The sequence below is a fragment of the Cupressus sempervirens genome, chromosome 6 (assembly GCF_028749045.1).
Source record: "Cupressus sempervirens isolate cs-2001-9-10 chromosome 6, ASM2874904v1, whole genome shotgun sequence".
NCBI classification, from domain to species: Eukaryota; Viridiplantae; Streptophyta; class Pinopsida; order Cupressales; family Cupressaceae; genus Cupressus; species Cupressus sempervirens.
Window position 1 is genome coordinate 139,156,186 of NC_143123.1, and position 22,331 is coordinate 139,178,516.

Here is a 22,331-nt window from a genome sequence, read left to right on the forward strand (position 1 = left end):
TTAAAATCATGTTGCAAGTGGAGAAGACAGTTACACTAAAGCCTTGAAGAAGTGATCAAAGACAGACCAAATGCATAGGCCAGACTAAGCAACAGAGTAGAAGATTAAGAATTTGAAGTATATGTTGAGTGATGCTAGTGTTGACCAAGCCACAACAAGTGCTAAGTACAATAAGTGTTGACAGAGCATTAGTATTAACTAAGTGGCAGTATATGTGTCGAGTAAGAAATTTAGTAGCAGTCGAGTAATCAAATGATGATCGAGTGTCAGAATATAGTGTTGGTCGAGGAACAACATTTTAACAGTTTATGAGAAATCATAATTTCCAATTGACAAAGTTGATTTCATGGGATATGAAAAGCATGTTGAAGATAAGAATGGGTGATAGGAACATTTAAATCAAAGGAAACTGCGTTTGTGTATTTCTATACAAGGATTCATGGAGAAGTTTCTAGGACAGAAAGAAGAGACAAAATGATGGAAGGGTTTGATGAATCTAACCTAAACCTAAGATCTATAGTGGTATTTAAGCAGAAAAAGAAAAAAAATTACCTATTTAAAGAGGTACAAGGGCTAACTTTCATAATATTTTATGGTTGAAAGTTGGAGTAGTTGTTGATGCTATTGACTAGAGAATTTGAGCATAAGGATGAGAAGAGTTAAGTAGAGGCAAAGAGTGATTTCTTGAAGGGTTTCGAAGCGAATCAAATACTGAGATGACAATGATAGCCAAAAAATGAAGCATCTTATGAGCCAAAATGAGATTTGTATGTGCAAAGTGACTTGTACTTGACAGATCAAAACCTGTTGTTACTTTCTAACCATTGTATTAGTATTTATAAATCCTTTAATCAAGGTTGACCTAATAGTCATATATAAATCCTTTAATCAAGGTGACATTCTATTGGAACGTTCCAAAGTCCTCTAACAAGGCCACTCCTAATAGGGTGATTAAATCATTTAACAAGATCACATTTAACAGTGTATTTTGTAACCTTTAATAGGGTTGGCTCCTAATAGAGCTCACTTTAGAAGAGTGAAAAGTTGGTGACATGTTACTGGTGGTTTTCCCAAATTGAGTTTCTACATTAAATCCTAGTGTCAAACTTGTGTGGATGTTATATTTGACGATCTACTGATTAATTTTTACATTCTATAGATCTATTATATTTAGGACAATGAACTGCTAATTGATGTTACTAAAAGTTGACTATAGAGGTTGAGTTATTGAATGTTAAGATCTAAAATTGTTTAAGTGTTTGTTTGTTTAATTGGTACATCTAGACCTTAGATAATAGATTCACCCCACACACCTCTTAGTTATTCTTAAAATTTTAATAATTGGTATCAAAACATTGGTGCTTGTAGAGAAAAGTTTGAAGGTACTTAAAGTTAAAGATCATGATGTACAAAAAGGAGGTATCAAAATTGAACAAAGAGAACTTTCCTGGATGGCAAAGATTGATGAGGCTACACATAGCTAGAATTGGTGATGCTTCTCTAGAGTTTGTGGACAATGCATATGTCGAGATAATGATAGTCCCTCTAACCACTCAACAATTGGAAGAGAAACAAGATCCCAATTAGACAATGTTAGAGATTGCTTCAACCCTAAGTTATGTTGAGTTTGATGATATAAATATTTCAAGAATGCAAAGGAAATATGGGATAAAATAAAGACCATATATGGAGGAGATGATAATTTCCTGAGAGCCAAATCAAAAAGCTTCAGAGGAAAGTTTGATGAAATTAGAATGATAGAAGGTGAGAATATAGTTTAGTACTATGCAATAATCAAAGAGGTTGTCAATGCTATTAGAGGTGTTAATGGAAAGATTGAGGATGAAATAATAATAATCAAGGTATTGAGAACTCTATTTTTTATTTATGCTATTAGGGTTTCTGCAACACAAGAACTGAGATGTACTCCAAATAATACCCTAACCTTGAAAGGTGTGATTGGTAGGCTTACTGCTTTTGAGATGTCTAATTTTAATAATTACATTCCTACTGTTATTGAATCTTCTTTTAAATCACAATTGGTTCTTAGCAAGAAAGGAAAAGGTAAATATGTGAAAAATGACAATGATACTTCTAATGATGAACTTGATGAACTTGAAGCATTGATGGCTAGAAGATTTTAAAGAGGCAAAGGAAAATACAAAGGTAAACTTCCTATAATCTATTTTTCATGTAACAAAGTTGGTCATATTGTTGCAATATGTCCTAGTAGAGAAGACAAGGATGAGAGAAAGGAAAGAAAGTACAAAGGGAGAAGAGATGATTGAGAAAATAGGAAAAATAAGGACTACAAAGATAAACGTAGGAAATCTTGTTACGTTGTTGAAGAAGAAACTGATATTGAATATAAAAAGTAATGATGAAGAAGTAGTCTATGTTGTTGTGGAAGAAGATTCTGATGAAGATGAGAAAACTCCATTAATCTCTTTTGTGAATAAAAGTGATAGATGGATAATTGATAGTGGTTGTTCAAATCACATGACTAGTGATAGAAGTAAATTTGAGAACATTGGACCATATAAGGGTAGCTATGTTAAATTTGATAATGATGTGCCATGTCTTGTGAAAGGTAAAGGATCAATAATATTGTCTGATAAGATCAAATGTGACAATGTGTATTGGGTTGAAGGACTTAACTAGAATATGTTAAGTATTTCACAGTTGAAAAAATTGGGTTAAAGATTTAAATTCCATCATGGAAAGGTAAAAATATTTGATGTTGATGGTGAACTGATTGGAAGTGGTGATCAAACAAGAGGTAACTTGTTCTATCTAGATATATCTAGTGAGACATGTTTATTTGCACAATATGAAGATATTTGGCTATGGCACAAGAGGCCATGTCATGTAAATTTTGATAATTTGGTTAACATTAGGAAGATGAAAAGAGTAAGAGGTTTGCTAAAAATAAAGAAACCTGATAATGTCGTGTGTAAACAATGTTAATTGAGGAAAATGACAAAGTCTAATTTCAAGAGCGAGACATATTCATCTTATGATTATTTAGAATTGGTTCATACTAACTTATGTAGACCTATTGGTGTTCAAAGCTATTTTGGAGACAAATATTTCATTCTATTTGTTGATGACTATTCTAGAATGATGATCATGATATTTCTTAAAGAAAAATCTGATGCTTTTAAGTTATTTAAGGGGTATTTGGCTAAAGTTGAAAAGGAGATAGGAAAGAGTTTGAAGTGCTTGAGATTTGACAAAGGTGGTGAATTCATTTCCAATGAGTTCAACATATACTACAATGACAGAGGAATCAAAAGATAGATGTCAACACCTAGGACCCCTCCTCAACATGGAATAGCTAAAAGGAGAAATAGATCAATCATGGACTATGGTAGAACACTGATGATGGAGAAAAATGTGTCACGTAAATATTGGAGAGAAGTTGTAAGTACAACAATTTATACTTTGAACATAGTACAAGTCAAGAAACATACAAATGCTACACCTTTTGAACTATGGTATGGATATGCTCCTAATGTAAAATATTTCAATTTTTTTGGAAGCAAGTGTTACATACTTAAAGATAATATAAATGGAAAACTTGATGCTAAAAGTGATGAAGGCATATTCCTAGGTCATTCCATTAAGAGCAAATATTATAAGTGTTTGAACTCTAACACTAACAAATTTGTAGAAAGTGCAAATGTGAGAGTTGATGAATATACATAAAAGAATGAAGTTTAATGCAAAACAGAACCTAGAGACTATAGTTCATTCATTTATGTGAATGATAGTGCTCCCAATACCACACTTGAACATAAGAACAATGTTGCAAATCAACAACAAACTAGAAATGGCAAGCTACAACAACTAGTTGTCGAGCAATAGACTGTGGGTGTCGAGCAATAGTTGAATGATGTCAAGTAATAGACAGAAGGAATTAAACATCAGGAAGACAATGTTGAGCATGCAAAACATGAACCAAAACCTAAGCAACAGAGAGATAATGAACTTGAAATTGTTTTTCAAGATGAACCTGCTGAAGAACAAAGAAGAAAAGAACATGTACTAGAAAAATATATGAGAATAAATCATGCACCTAAAAAAATATTGGAGATAAAGAATATGGTGTTATGACAAGAAAAAAAACTCAGAAATGAAACATGCTTACTTTATGAGTTTGGGCCCAAATCTGTGAAAGATGCTTTGGAAAATGAAGATTTGATACAAGTAATGAATGAAGAAATTGATTAGATTGAAAAGAACAAAACATGGACACTGGTACCCAAACCTAAAGATAAAAATGTTATTGGAACAAAGTTGGTATTCAGGAACAAGCTAAATGAAAAAGGTGAAGTCACAAGGAACAAGGCTAGACTGGTGTGCAAAGAATATGCACAAGAAGAAGGTTTTGACTATGAGGAAACATTTTCCCATGTAGCAAGACTAGAATGAGTAAGAACACTACTTGCATATTTTCCTTATTAAGGATTTAAGGTATATCAAATGGATGTCAAGTCTCCATTTCTGAATGAGATATTTGAAGAAGAAGTGTATATAGAGAAGCTTGAAGGATTTGTTGACCCTGGCAAGAAGAATATGGTGTGCAAGCTGCATAAGGCTCTATATGATTTGAAACAAGCCCCTAGAGCATGGTATGAAAGACTACATGATTATTTGGTGAAGATTGGTTTTGCAAGAATAAATAATAACAACAATCTCTACTTGAAGACTACCAAGAACAATGATATATTATTGTCTGCAATTTTTGTTGATGAAGTCATATTTGGATGCAAGGAAGCATTATGAAAATCATTTGTTGATGACATGAAGAAGAAATTTGACATGTTAATGTTTGGTGAGATCAAATTCTTTGTTGGTTTACAAGTATATCAAATGAAGCAATGTATCTTTATTACTCAATCCAAATATATCAAGGAGATACTTAAAACTTTTGGAATGGAAGATTCAAGACCAGTTAGTACAACTATGTCTACTAGACATAAGTTATTGAAGAATGATGATTCTACTAATGTGAGCTAGACATTATATAGATCAATGATTGGAAAACTACGATATGTTGGTCACAACATACCGGATATTGCATTAGTAGTTGGGATAGTTGCAAGATTTTTTGCAAGTCCTAAGGTGAACCACATGATGGCAGTGAAAAGGAGACTGGGATATCTGAAAGGATCAAAGGACTATGGATTGCATTACAAGAAAAATGATAAGTTTGAACTGAAGGTATTTACTGGTTCTAACTAGGTAGGAAATGTTGATGACGAAAAGAGCAAAAGTGGTGGTGCATTCTTTCTAGGAAAGAGACTAATTTCGTGGACAAGCAAGAAGCAGAACTGCATTTCTCAATCAACAATTAAAGCTAAGTATGTGGCAACAATAGTTAATTGTTCAAATGTCATGTTGATCAAGCAATTATTGAAAGGTATGAAGAAAGAAATTACTGACCTAGTTGTTATCTATTGTGATAACACTAGTGCTATTAACATATCAAATAATCTTGTAATGCACACAAAGACAAAACATATTGCTATCAAGTATCATCACTTGAGAGAGCTAGTTCAAGACAAAGAAGTTAAATTGGAGTATGTGAACACTAAAGATAAAATAACTAAGATATTCACTAAAGCTTTACCTAAAGATGCTCATGAATATCTAAGAGGTAAACTAGGGGTGACACCCCTTGACAAAGCTTCTTAAGAAAAGATGGTGCTCTACATCAAATGTGTTGATCAAAATATCTTACAAATATTTGATATAGATAGTCCTACTTTAGGAGTTGCCTAAGGTAGTATTGAGGAAGATAAACATAATGTTGACTCAGTCATACAAAGATGATAGTTGAAGAATTTAGAACTAATTTGAAGATATCTATATGGAAAAGATGCATGAGTTGAAATGTCTTTGACATAGTTGTCAAAGAGGGAGATAATGAAATTTACCCTTGCAAGAGGGAGATATTTTTGTAGAGAGAGAGAGAGAGAGAGAGAGAGAGAGAGAGAGAGAGAGAGAGAGAGAGAGAGAGAGAGAGAGAGAGAGAAATTACTAAGAGAGACAAATTGAAGCATCAAAGGTGTTGTCAGCAATACAAAAGAATCTAATTGATTTCATGATCTAATGTGATAGAGGGAGCTTATGTGTTGCATATCAAAGTTGCATGGATGAAAATTAGAATGAAACTAAAGAAGAAGATTGTTGAACATAGAGATGTGAAGAAAAATGAAACTAAGGATATTAATGGAGATCTAATACTCTATAAATAGGGAGTTTCTCAAGATAGAACATGTTTTGAATTGCATGGTAACTAGAGGTGTTGTCATCAATATGAAAGAGGGAGATTCTTGGAAACTACAATTGGAACAATTTTTATGTTGGCATTAATGTCAAACCTTATTGGTGAGACAATTTTCTATTTGATCTAAGTATCATATCTATTTGACTGATGAAGAGGATTTGAGAAGTTGTTAATAACAAAAGTATTTAGAGGATAGTTTGAGTTATGAAGAGGAAACTACAAATGGACACTTGATTAGTTACACTTTGATAAGATAAATTGATTGTTTAAAATCGTGTTGCAAGTAGAGAAGTAAATTACACTAAAGCCTTGAAGAAGTGATCAAAGATAGACCAAAGGCATAGGCTTGACCGAGCAACATAACAAAAGATTAAGAAATTGAAGTATATGTCAAGTGATGCTAGTGTCAACTGAGCCATAGTAAGTTCTTAGTAGAATTAATGTTTACTGAGCATCAATATTGACCGAGTGATAGTATATGTGCCGAGTAAGAAATTTAGTAGTGACTGAGTAATCCAGTGATGAATAAGTGTTAGAACATAGTGTTGGTCGAGGAACAACATTTTGACAGTTTATGAGAAATCATAATTTCTAGCTGATAGAGTTGATTTCTTGGGATATGGGAAGCGTGTTGAAGATAAGGATGGATGACCTAGAAAATTTAAATTAAGGGAAACCATGTTTGTGCATTTCTATGCAAGGATTCATGGAGAAGTTTCTAGAATAGAAAGAAGAGATGAAATGAAGGAACGATTTGATGAATCTAACCTAAACCTAAGATCTATAGTGGTGTTTAAGAGGAAAAATAACAAAATTACCTATTTAAGGAGGTACAAGGGCTAACTTTCATAATGGTTAATGGTTGAAGGTTGGAGTAGTTGTTGATATTGTTGAATAGTGAATTTAAGAAGAAGGACCAGAAGAGTTAAGTAGAGGAGAAGAATGATTTTTTGAAGGGTTTCCAAGCAAATCAAAGACTAAGATGACAATAAGGGAAAAACAGTAAAACAACTTATGATCTAAACTATGATCTCTATATGAAAAGTGAGTTGTACTTGATAGGTCAAAACCTGTTGTTACTTTCTAACCATTGTATTAGTATTTGCAAATCCTTTAATCAAGGTTGACCTAATAATCATGTGTAAATCCTTTAATCAAGGTGGCATTTTAATGGAATGTTCTAAATTCCTCTAACAAGGCTACTCCTAACAGGGTGATCAAATCCTTTAACAAGGTCACATTTAACAGTGTGTTTTGTAACCTTTAAGAGGGTTGGCTCCTAACAGAGCTCACTTCAGAAGAGTGAAAAGTTGGTGACATGTTACTAGTAGTTTTTCCCAAATTGAGTTTCCATGTTAAATCCTTGTGTCAAACTTGTGTGGATGTTATATGTGATGATTTATTGATTAATGTTTACATTCTACAAGTATGTTATATTTAGGATGGTGAAATGCTAGTTGATGTTATTGAAAGTTGATTGTAGAGGCTGAATTATTGAATGTTAAGATTTGAATTTTTTTAAGTGTTTATTTGTTCAATTAGTACATTTGGACCTTGGATAACTAATTTAGCCCCCCTCATAGTTATTCTAAACATTCTTAAAAAAAATTAACTAGAGAAATTCTGGCCAAGGGAAAACCCTGGTGGGGATGGTACCCACAAAATGATCCACTAATCAAAAGAATTTGATTAAAGATATTGATCCTATTAGGAGTCTATTATATCCGTATAGTGTCTCGGTCCTTGTTAGAAGCCTCAACCCTATTAGGAGTTGTTATATATAATTACAAATGTATGCAAGATGAGCCCACTACCCAACACATGCAATATACAATAAAGTTCTTCAATATAAAGAGATAGATACAAAAACCTCTATATTGTTGATGATATCTTCAATATTTGATATTACCTTTGCTGCTCTACAAAACTTTATCAAAATTCTCATTCCTTTGATCATACATTAAAATTTGCATCACAAACTTTAATTTTTCCCATTTAGGGTTAAATCTAGGATGTCCTCCCTAATTATTTAAGTAATTATTTTGTAAACAAAATAATTCCTTAACCTAAAATACTCATTTCCTTATCATGCCATGTTCTATATGTACACTGTTATACCTAGTAAATCCATCATAACTTTGTTCGTACTGATCGTACGAACCTAAAAACTTGCACACATCATCATCACTATCTCAAGTAGATGAACCTAACTATGCACATGCTCATAATATGCCATGAAGCTCGCCAATCAAAACTCTATCTATTCATCCAAATAAATTGTATAACACTTAGACAATCTTCTAAGTCTAACCACCATAACTTCATCTTCATGCTTTGCTCAGTTCATGTGACTGATATGTTGACATAAATGACAACATAAAATTTTTTGACCTAGAAAAATTGTCAACAATCTCCTCCTTTAGCATTGATGGAAACATATGGGAAAATTGGCTAAGTCCCAAAATAAGACTTCTCAAAACTTCAAAATTTACAAAACTTGTGGCCTTTACAAAATGTCTAAACTTTAAATTTGTAGATCATTACATATACCATATTTTCCTTATATCTCCTAGTTACATTATAACTCACCCGTTGCTTATGCTTCTAATTCTCATTAAAATTTCTATACTTCTCCCTCGTACTTATATATAAACATATAGTTTTCCTTATTTCTCCCCCATTGACATCAATCACCAAGGTATAAAAAAGAACCATATACATGTCAAAATTGTATTGTCTTCATAGATGCTAAGTAGATATTCTTGAGATACAAACAACATAGTTTGTCTTTAAAATAACAAACTCCATATCCTATTTATCTTTCACTTCATCTAAAATGTTGAGAACTATGTACAAAGCATATAAATCAATCTCTACTACTTCCGAATTTGTATATGTGAACTTCTCATAAGATGCCTTAACTAACATGCATTCTTTTGGAATCATCTCTGTACAAGATCAATTTTCAAGGTAAGGCATTCGCTTAACAATGAAAATCTCTTCAGTATCATCTCCTTTTGTAGCTCCAAAAGTCTAATTTCATCATTGTTTTATCATATTCTTCTTTCCATATCTACAATTTGAACAAGGGGGTTTTGCACTTCATTCATAAGTGCCTCTAATTCTTTTAGCTTAATGCTTAGCTCATCTAAAATATCTCTAATAAATGTGTGCTAGGACACACTTCCTATACATAGTTTTTTCTTTTGTCAAACATTGTCTCAACTCCTTGATCTTTTCATCAAGAGTCTTCAAATCTCCCTTAATATTTTCATAGACTTTCCTGAACATTTATGCGTCATGTGAGGTTTGAGCTTTGATGGTTGCCACTTTTTATAAGTGCATGAATACAATGTCAAACACTTTGATCACTTCCTTTTGGTTGTCATGTGGCCTCAATTTTAGTAATGTTCTCAAATATTATGCTTTGCAACTTCTCTATTATTTCTATCAAAGAGCTATGTAAAATCTTCACCTTTTTGTTCTTCTCAAACAACTTTATGAGCAATGAGATCAATTCAACTTGATCACCATCATCTAACTTGTTTCCTAACAGAACTACAAATGTAGACTCAAGTGAGGAACTAGGTTCACTTGTCCTTTTTTGCTTTGCTTCCTCTTCCTTTTTCTTCTCCTCCTCTTCCTTTTCTTCTTTTCTTCTTCTTCCTTCCTCTTTTTTTCCTCTTCTTATTTCCTCTTATCTTCTTCCAACTTCTTTTTCTCTTTTTTTGTCTTCTTTTTTGCCTCTTTATTTTTCTTTCTATCTTCCTCTAACTTGTTTTTCTTTTTTTCTAGTAATCTTATTCTTTCTTGTTTCTTTTCCTTTTATTTTTCTTCTTTCTCCTCTTCTCCTTCGTTCTCATCTTCTGACCTCACATAACTTATCAAATTGTCAACATTTTCTCCATAATCCTTAAAAGGATCCTCTGTTGTATCAATTATGACATTAGTGCTATCTGTTTGCATTGTATCTACATTGTTACCTATGGAGTTATTGATGTTTTAGGTACTGTTGTCCTTTGAAGGTTGGAGAGTTTGAGATTCTTCATCATCTCTGCTATGGCTTCTTGAGTTTCTTCTCTTATCTCCTCATAGTTACCTCCCATAATCAAAAATTCCCTTGTCTTGTTCCTTAAGTAAGGTTCAAGACTCTCTTCAAGTGTTCCTCACTTTCCACTACACATAGCTTCCTGATCATATTTTCTCTAATTTTTTTATCCTCTTCCTACACTCTCTTCTTTGTATTCACTAACCTTTCGTACAATTCATTGTGGATCTATCCCTTTATGTCCTCAAAATTCTTCTTGTTAAGAATCATATACCTTATTGTTGTATTTTCTAGCTGAAGTTTGTCCATATTACTATATAAGTCATAGAATTTATTCAATTGAACAAAATTACCTTCATTAGTTATTGTACTATTCAACTTTTCTACCTTAGGCTTCCAAGGTTTTCTCTCTCTGGTCGTACTTTCAGACTTGCTTTTCTCTTGTTTTGTTTCATTTGTCTTCTTAGGTGACTCTACCTAACCTTATATCTTCTTTCCTTCATAGGTCATTAAAATCTTTTGTCTCTTTCTTGTCCTGACTACCATATGCTTTACTCTTTTCTACCTATGACTCTCTGTTATTTCTTGCTTAATCTCTATCAATCTAGTAGATTCCTCTTGACTTCCACAATGCTCACTTCTTCTTCTTCCTCACTAGATTTCATTGATAGAATTGTGGGTGCTCTCTTAGGTTGATCTTGTGCCACAACTGCATATGCTATAGCTAATGTTGTCACTTAATGTTCAACAATTTGATATGCCTTATGTCAAGGGGTTTGTTGGAAAGGTCCTATTGTTGCAAGTGGAGCTACAAACATGATTCCTTCTTGTCCACTTTCCTTCATTCCTGCCACTATCTATCCCACAATTGATGCTTCTTCTAGGGTCATTAGTGATTCTTCCATGATCTTCTTCATGGTGGCCTCAACCTTTTTCTTGGCTAACTTCTCAAGCTGAGCTCGATAAGTCATCTGCATTATCTCCTCAAAATTTCCAAATTTGTTAAACTCTTCATTTCTAGCTGACTTAAGAAATACTTCTACACATCCTTAAACTTGTTCTTCAAAAACTTCATATCCAAGGGGCTCAACATATGTCATTATGAGTGCTACTGCTTCTATGTAGGTAAAGTCAATATCAACCATAAAACATATATCATCCTTGAATTTACTTACTACTGATGGTTGAATTTGATACCTCTATTTCATCTCACTTTGGAATGTTTTATTAATTAGATCTACACTACTTTTTTATCTTATCAATATGGTAACTCCTACATAAGTTAGATACCTTTTCCATGGTACACTTATCATTGCCTAATAGCTTGGTTACATACACAAATGTAAATCTTATAATTAGGTGGAAAATCATATAAGTTATCAATGACTTTAATCTAAATTGACTCTTTCTCACCTTCTTTATCCTTTCCAGATTCTCCACTAACTGCGCTTTGAGTATCTCAAACATATTTACCTTTACTTTCTCAACACACATCTTGTAGTCTGCATGGATAAAGCTTTCTGCCATATCATCTTCTCTTGAACTAGAACACATATTTGATGCCATGATTATGCATATGAATCTTATATAATGTTGTTTAATCTTTCTTATAACAATGTATCTTCCATTATATTCAGACTTAGTGTTTTCATTACAAGTTTCTTCACATTCTTCTCATTGACAGGTATTGGACCTTCATTACATAGAATGATCACTTTATGAATAAGGTTTTTTGATATATCTATCACATTTTTCTCCTAATCATAATTGTCCATAGTGAATTCTACTCAATATTATTTTTACCAAATCTTCATTGTCAAATTCATGAGAAAACAAGCACTTAATCAAGTCATTTTGCTCTAGATGTTGATAACCAAATTTGAAACTTGTGTCTTGATTATAAATGAAATCAAATTCCTTAGATATATTTTCTTCTCCCATAGATTCAAACTTTCTCTTAACATAGTTTCCAATGTTCTCTAAATAGAAAACTATGTCCAAAATTATCAAAATTGCTACGAGAGACCGTCTTCTAAGGATTTAATGGCGTTAATATTCATCTTAGGTTTACCCTCATCCTCAAAATTGTGAATTAAAGACATATCCATTTCTACTACAAATACTAAGCTCAAATTCACAATTTTAACTTTCAAAATCTGTTAAATACCTTAGTTTTGCAAAAACAAGGTTTACAGGTGAATTCACTTCAACACTACCTTGATAGCCTTTGGGTCATTATTAATTTTCTACTTAACTCTTTGCATGTTAAAATGATACTCAAAATCTCAATTCTGATTCTTAAATCCTTTCTATTTATCTACTCCATCAACTGGACAAGTACACAAACATAAAAAGCTATTCCAGATTACTAGGAGATTTGTTATCTTTCGTGTACCCACATAACATCTCCAAACCGTCTGCTCACTTAACCATAGCTTCTATGCATCATATTCTACCTCATACTAGCTACACATGCCTTAACTCTTCCTCTAACATGTTTTCTACCTTTTTGATGTTAATTCCTTTGTAAAAGTACTCAATTTAAGTAGGATGAATCAATCACTACAATTGATTTTAATCTGCCTTTAGTTGCTTCATTTGACTGTTCTTCCAATACCACATGTGAACTAGATGGATCATTGACTTTGAAAAATACTTCTTAAAATTTTTCTATATGCTCTCTTATATTGTCTTTTTGGCTACCACCGGTGCTATCATTTCTTTTGACATTTTTGTTCATATTCCCTCTGAAGTTTGGATTCCTCATGTGCATTCTACATAATCTTGCTATATGAGCAAATTTGTTACATAGCTGACATACTAGTGCATTATTTCCAAATCTAGGTCTAGGTTGGTTAACAGGTGCTCTGCAATATCTGGAAATATGTCCAAAGTTGCTGCACTTGTAGCATAATGTTACTTCTCATTCCATTATTTTCTTCATTAGACCTTCTTCTTGTAGGGTTAGTACCTCTAAACATTCTACTATTGCTATTATTATTATCAAATTTAGGCTTCTTATAGTTAACTTTTCTATGACCAAAACCATGATATACACCATAAAATTTGAAACAATATTTTGGTCTCATAGAACCCTTGGTTAGAGGGGGAAACTGTGGTGGGGATGAAATCCACAATCCTCACTACTATAACATAAAGGTTGCTCAATTAGAACATACAAAAGTGTCACTTTTGGTGATGTACCCTATTGGGAGTAATCAACACTATATTTCAAGTACTTATAGAGACCTCTTAAAGTCCACCTTGTAAAAGGATTTCACAACACTCATTATGTGTGTACTTGATTAAAAGATTTACAAAATAAAAGTTGGTCAAGGCTTGCCCACACTTTGGGATTTAAGAATACAATAAGTAAAATGTATTCCTTTAATAAATGATCTAGTGTAGTGCATCTACCTGTAGGCTTGATCAAATCCTCTATGCTTTGTGTTGTTTCTTCTTCTTTCACTATTTGAATTCACAAATTTATTTACTTTCATTACTTGGTAGCAATGTTCCACTTATGTATTCCTTTAACAATACAATTTCTTCAAATTATCAACTCCATTGTTCTCTCTTCTTTGATCTCTTCTTGCTCAATACTTATATATCACTTTGTAGCTTCTTTAGTACTTAACTTGATTAGGATTTAGATCTTTCTAAAACACTTGTAGATTGGATATATGATCTAGATTCATCTTCATCTTCCAAGAAAAATATGCTTTAATATCATCTATTCAATCCTTACATTGAAATCATACACAATCTTATTTCATTCCTAATAAATATCACCTAACTTTTTCTTCGATCTTTCTATTACATTTTCTTGCTTAATAGATTCCACTTACTCAAAATTTTGTAGATTCAAAATAATTTAGGTTCATTATGTGTTTTTTAGTTGCCTTGATTCATCTGCTTGGTAAAATGAACATGTGCTTTCCTATGTACCGACCAACTTTTTTTACCGACCTATCTTGTCTAGTATTCATTGACTGATCTTCTCATTGTACTGACTTGCTTTACTGACCAATACTACTTGGTTTCTCTCACACTTATCGACTTGGATCTTCAATCAACCATGACACAACTTCTCACTAATGGCAACATTAATGTAATTAGGAGTAACACATTTAAGATACAGATATGTAGACAATCACATTTTCTTTTCTTAAAATGTCACCTGCACACCTACTCTTCCATTTCCATGAACAATGCCTTATGTAATGATTCCATGCATGCAAATTATGGAAATAAGGAAATAAACACATATATGAAACACAAAATGCCACATTTCACTGCTAGAAATTATCACAATATTTTTCAATGAAAATAAAAAACACCACTAGCAAAAATCCAAATAGCCAATAGAAGAAAAACAATTGTGTGTGGGAAATTTTATTTAACTAGAATATTGCTGAAGATCTTAGGTTACTGGAGATTGCATGTTTCTTAAAATTAATAATGTCCAAATGATCAGTGAAAACTTAAGTTTTTTGCTAAGAGGTAGAGACTAAGAAACTACTCAAAGCTAAAATGGATAAAAGAACTAGCTTAGATAACCCACAACATACCAACAAACAAATTTAATATCTAGATTTGACCACACCTACCCAAATTAGAAAATAAACCATTACTATAAAGTGAAATAAGAAGGAAAAAAGGATAAAGAAAATATTGAAAGAAAACCTATTCAACATATTGGTTGAGTACTGCTCTTGAACATCCATTAGATTACAAATCTCAAGCTTTTAGCTTGAAATAATTAGACCATTGTAGCTTGAAAGCATGAAGAAACTGATAGACCTCATATCCAGTCTCCTCAAAAAACAAAAGAAGCTTTAGGCTTTGCAAATCTATAATGTAAAAACTAGAACACTAAGATGCCAAAAAGAAATGTAGACCACAATAAATGTGTTTGATGCTTATTCTCCTATCTATTCCATAAGGAAACAACTAAAAAAAATGTAGAGAAATATTAGGACCTTCAAGTTAGTAGATTTGTGGGCTACCAAAGATACATGTGAATTCTGCACAATGTCGCCTAGCTACAAACTGACACGTACATAGTGTTAAAATTGCCGAGCACATTTTCTGTGAAGTATTTGAACATCTATTTGAATAAAGAAAAAGTAAAGATTACATAGAAAAATGTTAGTACTAATAAAAAATAAAATAAAATACTTTGAAATTCACTTTAATATGAAAATTTCTAAGATTGTAAGGCTAATTTCTTTTTTTCATGATTTCCAAAGAACAATTTAATGTTTGAAATGATAGTCTCCTACTACCTCAATGAGAGAGACTAAAAAACCAACCATCACTATAAAGTGAAATAAGGAGGAAAAAAAGGATTAAAGGAAATATTGAAAGCAGACCTATTCAACATTTTGGTTGAGTATTGCTCTTGAACATCTATTAAAGTGCAAATCTCAAGCTTGTAGCTTGAGATAATTAGATCACTATAGCTTGAAAGCATGAAGAAACCGATAGAACTCCTATCCAGTGGAAAAACAAAAGAAGCTTTAGGCTTTGTAAATCTATAATGTAAAAACTAGAACACTAAGATGTCATATAGAAATGTAGACCACAATAATCATGTTTGATGTTTATTCTCCTATCTATCCCATAAAGAAACAACTAAAAAAAATAGAGAAATATTAAGACGTACAAGCTAGTAGACTCGTAGGCCTCTGAAGATACACATGAATCATTTTGCACAATGCCACCTAGCTAAAAACCAATAGTACGTAGTGTTAAAATTGCCAACCACATTTTTTGTCAAATATTTGAAAAAAAAGGTAAAGACTACATATAAAAAAATGTTAATAACCAATAAAAAAACAACTTAAAAATTCAGTTTAATACGAAAATTTATAAGTACCAAGATTTCAAAGACAATGAGACTAATTTTTTTTTACAGGATTTCCAAAAAAACAATTTAATGTTTGAAATGGTTTGGAAACACCGGTCTCCTACTCCCTTAATGAGAATAACTAAAAAAAGTAGACACATTTTATTTCTTCCATCTCTTGATGTATAAACACATCTTAATTCTTCTATCTTTTGATGTGTGCTTTTTGATTTAAATATATTCCTGCGTTGAGCAACTTGGACCATGTCCTAATTAGTGCCCACTATGGAGAGAGACAAATAACTCAAAGAAAATTAGTTCACCTTCGAATTCAATGATATGATATGATAGATTATAATGAAGGTAAAGTAGTCTATGGGACCCACACGATCACCCAATATAATTTTGGTTAACTCGTCTCTCCGGCTGAAGTCTGATAATCAAAGCCCTCAGAGCTCTGTTCAAGAAACATACAACAACAATGCCAAACTCGATTAAGGATCAGTTTTAGAAATCAGAGCAGCGTTTCTCTGTAAATGAGGAATCGCACTGTAATTGTTTTAAACTTAAGCCCCAGTTTTAATTTTTGATATCCAAAGCGCTCCAGCAAACTAACAACAGTTCCATATCCAGTTCGAAGCAATACTTCGTAGTCCTTACCCTCATTAACTTCTATTTCAATTCTATGTATTCAACAGTAACCACAACCACTCTCAGATGGTACATTGCGTGCAGATTATTTGCCAACAGGTTATTATCCCAAACGGAACCTATGACGATCAGTGTAGTCAGTTTGGGGAGATGACCGTAAGGGTACCTTTCAGTGACTTTAACACGCACAAGACCAAATACCTGTCAGGACTGCGAATCATCAGCCTGCGATCAATGGGAGCATAGCATGTTACAACAAATGCTCGTTGGGGACGAGCATATTATGATCAATGGAAGACCAGGAAAGCCTGGGTAAACCTTACGGATTTTCAAAGGTATTACTAGTGGGTTTTCCGCATTGAACGTTTCTTTCGTGTGCATACATGTTTTCTTGTACTTTGTTCAATATAGTATATAGCACAGTGTTTCTGAAATACAGAGGTTTAACAATTTGGATTTTCTGTTCAATATGATCTGTAGTTCTGTTCTTTTACAATATTCTTCATTTTGGGAGGATACTTGAATGATCATCAGTAATTATTCAGCGTAGTCGTTTATGGATAAGGAAACTCCCAATGAAGCTTGAGCCCTGCTAATCATCAAGCAATTGCTCTGCCATACCAGTACACAGGGCACTTTGGATGTGACCTCTGGTATCAAATATACCCCAAGTCCTTTTCTAGCCATCATTTGAAGCCCTTTTTTTTAATCTATACAATCTTCAAAATGAGAAGAATACTAGTAGTACCCACTAGGCAGAACCGAATTGACCAGAATTTGTTCACGTTCACTATACCAAATAGACAGCGCTTTGTCTCTAAAACAAATCCCAACACGAGCAAGAGCAGTTAAATAGAACTCCAATGTGACACAAGAAAATGGACCATACCTAAACTTTGCAGAAATCATATAAGTTAAAAGTATTTTATTTTTTACATTTCATTTGTTGCTGACTTCTTGTAACCATGGACTAGAAATGACTCATCAATCTGGGGACCTTCGATCAGCATACTGTTGGGCATTGTATCACTAAGTAAGAGCCTCGGCCTCCACAATCATCCCAAGGAAACACTAGTATAAGGGCGTTATCTCTCTCCTCCCCACATTAGCAGGTGACCATATTAAATATAATAAAGTTATACCATATTCATTTTTTCCTATCCCCTGATCTGAATTGCCATCTTAGTCCGCATGTCCATACCCCACAGATGACTGTGGCAACATGACCTTCAAATGTTGAGATTTTGCCAGTGTAAAATCATACTCGTAAACAACTAAAATTAATGAAATTATACTCCTAAATAACTCTTTCTGTATTCATTTCTCGAATCTTAAAGCTTCATCTGTCAATTAATGAAAGAACTATTATACTAAAGCAGTTACCCTTAATATTTGAAACCCATCCACAGAATTTGTGGACCCAAAAAAACAAAAAAGAAGAAGAATAGAAACAGAGGACTACAATAAATTATGTGGATGAGAGAAAGCAGATGTTAGAAGCAAAAAACACAGAAAAGGCGCAGGAAAAGAAAATGGCAATATTTGATTACAGTATCAAACCTCTGAGTCATATTCATTTCACACAGATCAACATCAATAGAGTGTGATTTTTGGTGTCAATATTATACTCACCTATCTTGAAGAACAAGTGAGAAGATTTGAAGAGCCTCTTTGGGAATTTCACAGGTGTTGAATGTTTATCTACTTGTTATGATCAAAAGGGATTGTGGCTATCCAATTTGTGACAATTATTATATTATAGGAGCTGTAAAGGAGGACATGTCAAGTAACAGTAAACAGATGCCAAAGATCACAATTTTCATTCCTGCTACAGCCATTGAAAGTTTTTCCCATTCTCAATCACATTTACTTAGGGCTCGTTTGGTTGCAAGAATTGCTGAATGCGGCATTCAATGATGCTGGAATAAGTTCAATTCTGGAATTCACGCATTCGTAAAATAAATTCTGGAATATCATTTGGACCTGTTTGGTTGTCCTCGAAGACGAGTCAAAAGATGCATATTCTATATTTGATTACAACAATTAAAATAGGAATTGGAATAGGATTTTTTTTAATCTTAATAATTTTTTTTAAAGTTTGATAATATTTTAAATAAAAAAGCTTTTTTATTTATAAAAAACCATTTTGTTCATTAATTTTTTAAAAGGCCAAATAATTTTAAGTATCCTCTTTCTTTTTTTAATCAACTTTATTAGTGAAAGGTATACCACAACCATTGAAATTAAATCAAATTATTTTAAAATTGTATTCAATATTGTTTATAACTGCTTAAATATATAAGTTTTTTGTTAAAGAAATAAAAAATTAATATTTTAAATTATAAACATTTGATAGCATTTTCTAAAATTTTGATTACATTTTAATAATTTGATTTTAAATAATATTATAATTAAATGTTAAATATAAGTATAGTTTTAAACAAAATATCAAAACTAAATTCATTTTATTTTTAAATATATTGAAGAAAATAAAAAATACAAATAAGTCAAGGTCATATTTCAACATAGTTTTAATTAGAAGACTAAAGACAAGATTTATTTGTAAAGATAATTCTATGAAAGTTTATAAAAGATATCAAATCTGATATTAGTCTTTTTGTCATTTTATAAAAATTCTTACACAAATTCTAGCTATGCGCTTTTTCGCATATATTCCCAACAAATAAGTGCAATTAAAGGGTAAAGAAGACATCGTAAAAAGTAAATTTCAGCCTTTTGAGACTTGTAATAGTTGCACTCTTTTTCTTCATCAAGCACTGTACTTGTTGTTTGTGCATCACTAGCCCAACAAAAGAATCCACACTCATCATGTCCTTACAATAGTAAATTTTCATTATTTCTTAGTATAATAATTAATTATTCATTATGCTAAATGTTAACAAAATTAATTGTATTAACAAACTTTTTCCTATTCGGACAACACCAAAATTTATGCCCAGGATTTGTTTGTGTTCGAGGTCTTTAACAAACATGGGCCAACACCACATCGACATGTTGGCACATTCATTAAAGCCATCAACCCTGCAACATCAAAAGTACATTTGTTAAATGAAAATACACACTTATGTTCAAAGGTTTTAATTGAATGGTCGATACTTACGACCTTTTCGTGAACTACTTTGGATTTCTATTTCAATAGCCTTTAAGATACACATAATACTATATATTTGTATCTTTCTTAATACACTTGTGACTTGACAATAAATTTTCTAATACCTTTACAAAATAAATAAATTGTTAGAATGATTTAGAATAACTTGGGGGGGGGGGTGGGTTGAATTGGTTGTCCTCAGGTCCAGATGTACCAATTCAACTTTTAATCACTTCAAATACTTCAGATCTAATTATGAAGTAACTTGGTCTCTATAGCAAATAATCAACAACATAAAACTTGTTGTCCACTGTCCTAATACTAATAAACTTTGCAGAAGGTAAAACATTAACAGTAAACATCTCAGATAACATCCACACTAGTATGACACCGGGATTTAACGTGGAAACCCAATTTGGAAAAAACCACAAGCAACATGCAACCAATTTTTCACTCTTTTGAAGTGAGCTCTGTGAGGAGCCAACCCTATTAAAGGTTACAAAACACATTGTTAAATGTGATCTTGTTAAAGAATTTAATCACCTTATTAGAAGTGGCCTGGTTAGAGGGCTTTAAAACATTCCATTAGAATGTCACCTTGATTAAAAGATTTACAAGTGACTGTTAGGTCAACCTTGATTAAAGGATTTCGAATTGATACGATGGTTAGAAAGCAACAACAGGTTGATCTGATAAATACAACTCACTTTGCAAATACAAATCACAATGTACCTCATATGCTGATTCACTGACTGACCTCCATTATCATCTGTCTTTGATTTGCTTGGCAATCCTTCAAGCGATTACACTTCACCTCTTCATAAATCTTCTCAGCCTCCTTAAGTTTTCCAGTCAATAGCATCAACAAAACATCAACTTGTCCACCTTTTTTTTATTAGGTTACCCTGATGCCTTTTTAAATAGGTAGTTTTGATCTTTTTCCATTTAAACACCACCTTAGATCTTAGGGTTTGGTCAGATTCATCGAATCCTTCCATCTTTTCGTTCTTCTTCTCCCCTTCTAGATACTTCTCCAAACTTCGCTTTGAATGCATGCATAGAAATGCTCAAATAGGGTTTCCCTTAAATTAAATGCTCAAGGTCATCCATCCTTATCTTAAACACGTTTTACATATTTCAAGAATTCAATTGTGTCGGCTGGAAATCAAGATTTCCTCATAATTTGTCAAATACTGTCACTCGGCCAACACTGTCTTCTGACACTCGGTCATTATTGAATTAGTCGGTCAATACTAACTTTTCTGCTCAGCATACTTTCTGATACTCGATCAATATTGATGCTCGATCGACATTTTATTATGCTTGGCTTATACTGTTACTCGATCAACAGTAGCATCACTTGACATATACTTCTAGTTCCTTTATCTTCTACTCAGTCAAGCCTATGCATTTAGTCTCCCTTTGATCATTCCTTCTAGGCTTCAATACAATTGTCTTCTCCACTTGGGTTATGATTAAACAATCACATTATCTTTTCAAGATCCAACTAATCAAGTGCCCATTGTAGTTTCACATAACTCAACATTTCTTCTAGGTCATTTTGTTGTCTCTTCTTTTCAAATTCTCTTCATCAATCATCTTGGTATAACACTGTACTCAGATAGCAATTGTCTTACCAATAAGTTTTGACATCAATGACAACATAACAATTGTTCCAATTGTAGTTCCAACAATCTCCCTCTTTGGCATTAATGGCAACACCTCTAGTTACCATGCAATACAAAACATGTAATTGTTTCGAGCAACTCCCTCTGTGTTTAGTATTAGACTTTCATTAATATCCTTACTTTCATTTTGATTCGCATCTCAGTGTTCAACAATCTCCCTTTTTAGTTTCATTCTGATTCTCATCAATTAGCTCCCTCTTTGACATACAACTCCTAAACTTTTGAGTTCCTTGATTTCTGGCAACACCATTCACTGATTTGTCTTTGTTATTGCATTCTCTCTCTAGATGGTAACATCATACTTCTCCCTCTTTATGTCTTTGAATGGTAACTTATATTCTCTCCCTCTTTGACAACAATGCCAAAGACACTTCATCCTTCTCATACATCTTAATCATGTAGATATCTTAATGCCAGTGGTTTGAATTTAGTTCTTCATTTGTCATCTTTCTTCACTACTTTAGGCATCTCCTAAAGTATGACTTTTGGCATCAACTTATAAGATATTCTGATCAACAAATTTGATGTAGAGCTCCATCTTTCCTTAAATAGCCTCAGCTAGGGGAATCACCCATAATTTACCTCTTAGATACTCATGTGCATCCTTAGGTAAAACTTTAGTGAAAAAATCTCCTATTTGCTCCGTAGTGTTCACATACTCCAATCTTGCTTCTTTATGTTGAACT

General features: G+C 32.6%; 1 long non-coding RNA gene across 1 annotated transcript in view; it reads left to right on the forward strand.

The window, feature by feature from the left end:
• Positions 1 to 16,602: 16,602 nt before the first annotated feature.
• The window catches only part of LOC149551619 (uncharacterized), a 69,331-nt gene continuing 63,602 nt past the window's right edge, over positions 16,603 to 22,331 (forward strand). Inside the window, exon 1 of the long non-coding RNA XR_016352780.1 lies at positions 16,603 to 17,180. This is a non-coding gene — a long non-coding RNA (uncharacterized LOC149551619). The remainder of the gene's footprint in view (positions 17,181 to 22,331) is intronic.